Source organism: Pecten maximus, chromosome 3 (assembly GCF_902652985.1).
Source record: "Pecten maximus chromosome 3, xPecMax1.1, whole genome shotgun sequence".
NCBI lineage: Eukaryota > Metazoa > Mollusca > Bivalvia > Pectinida > Pectinidae > Pecten > Pecten maximus.
The window spans coordinates 47,819,307-47,822,046 of NC_047017.1; positions in this window are offsets into that span (position 1 = coordinate 47,819,307).

Here is a 2,740-nt window from a genome sequence, read left to right on the forward strand (position 1 = left end):
GTAGAACAAGCTCGGTATTGTTTACGACTAAACTAATAAGGTTAGCTCAAAACAGAGTACTGTTCTACGCATGTCAAGACAAATCTTTTGTGTTCGCCTGAATGAATTGCCAAGTTGTCACAGTGTAGGATATGCTGTTCAGCCGTCGTGTTGTAACGAGCAGTTGTGAACTGATATCTGAATAGGCCACAATTAAGTAATGAAAGTCACACTAATTGGAAAGCTCAGTGAGTCTATTTCACAATAATTCAATTAGTAATTATGATATAATACGATAATGTCCATATTTAAATTATAATGTATATCATTTTAGTCCTGAACCAGTGACAAAATTAATCAACTGATTCCTAAAATTTCGCTAAACCACTATATATAGCTATATGCAGGTTCTGACTAATACGTTTTATTTTTCTTTTATTTTCAAGTTTGTCCTGTGCTGTATCAACTATGGACTTCAGAACCTGAAATAAAACTGATAATGCATTTCTCACCACAGTCTGCATGGTATACAACACCACAAGACATATAAAATATATCTGAAATACTCGACTTTTATTGGTGGTGGATACTTATCATAGTGATCGATCTGTTTACGGAAAAGTTATATACTTTTAACATAAAATTAGCACAAATTATTTTTGTCAAAGCTTAAAATAACCAGTTTCTGTTTTCGTATAACGCTTGTTTTTCGTCAAACGTATTATGACAAATATAATATGATATATATGAGCTGAAATTCGGAGGTGTAAAAAAATAAAATCCGATGGCTTCGGATTACTTTTTTATGAATTTGTTTGTGTGAAAAACAGAAGCTTTCCCTCGTGTCAATATCATGCGAATTGTTTGATGTGTCACTCACCTAAACAACCTGTGAGGCTAATCTAATAAATTCCACATTGTATTGACATTCGTGTGGGATCCTATACTTATACCATTACGGTTACGTCAATATATATATATATAATGCTCATGTAGTAGGAGGCCAGGGTTCGAACTCCAGATTGGACGTGAACAAATATGGAGTCACCTACCCGAGCCAACACGGTTGATTTATATAACTTCAATTCAATTCAAAAAAATATTTTATTATTCCAAATATATACAAATACATGTTCAATATACATACCATTAATAAACCTAATTATATTAGATATTTAAATATTATTTATGTATATTATTATCATTTGTTAAGTTTTTAAATATTTATATATATGAAATAATAGGATCAGACAACAGGATTACCCTATATAAGTCTTTTCCATAGACCGGTTGCAGATAGGTATAATAATTATACATAGTCTAAACAGCACACCTTTCACACTCACTTACACACAATTTCATAAAGGAAAGACATGAAAAATAATGATGAGCAACATAATCATAATAGTTGAAATCTTTTAGTGCTCTTTATATAAGTAAACATGATTTAAGATATATAGATTAATATCTTGAGATAAATCTATATCGCCACATAAAAGTATATGTAAATTAATAAATTCCACACGATTGTATATAGAAGTGATATGATGCCTAAAGGTAGAATATAGTGGGCACTGGAAGAAAAAATGAACCAAATTTTCAAGGTCTGCTCCACAAATGCATGAGCCATCAAGAACTAGATGATCTATTAACTTATCAAAATTTAGGTTACTGGCATTATTACGCAACTGACACAATAGAATATTTAATGCCCTAGGCTTACAGTCAAGAAAAACATCAGAAATAGAGACAGGGAATGCAGTTTTAAGCTTATTTTTCAGGCTCGAGATAGATACAGAATCTCTAAAAGAAGGATCTAAAGAGTTCCATAAGTTCATAGAAGAGGGGAAGAGACTGTTTTGATAGGAGCTAGTTCTAGAAGCAGGTATATTAAAGTATCTTTCATTGAAATTATTATATAAGTTGATATTACTTGTTTCGTAATTGTTGTAAAAAAAAAAGATAAAGTTTTAATGCGTTTCACGGTCAGTCCTGGCAGAGACTTGTATATCACAAGTCCCTGGTCCTGGTCAGGGTTATTGTGACGTCACAAAATATTAATGCAGCCTTGTTCTGGATACGCCAGTTTGTTGCGAATGTATAACGGGAGTGAATTTTGTGAGTTGTGTCCCTTTGTTAGAACGATTTATTTTTGTATATATGAATACTTTTATTTATTATTATTATATGATCAATAATTATTATTTTATATCAAATATTATTATTATTATGTCCAGTACGTGTTTTCGTGTCCGGAATGTAGCGTAGCATGAGAGTCTTTATCTACTTTGGGAGAGTTGCAATTATATGTAATAATTTTTGAGTTTTTACGTTTGAATATTGAAACTGTGATTGTTTTGCTAATCTATGTGTGCCTTTCTGACTGCAAACGAGGAGTATTGTGTATATGAATGTTTAGTTGAACGACAGTGTAGAAGCCATAGGCACTTCCCAAACAGTGTTATGTAGTAGAATGGTTGGTGTATGTAGTGTGGGAGTTGGACTCTGTAGAACTATTTATATCAGTAGTCCTTGGTGTATGTAGTGTGGGAGTTGGACTCTGTAGAACTATTTATATCAGTAGTCCTTGGTGTATGTAGTGTGGGAGTTGGACTCTGTAGAACTATTTATATCAGTAGTCCTTGGTGTATATAGTGTGGGAGTTGGACTCTGTAGAACTATTTATATCAGTAGTCCTTGGTGTATGTAGTGTGGGAGTTGGACTCTGTAGAACTATTTATATCAGCATGTGGAGTTGGAC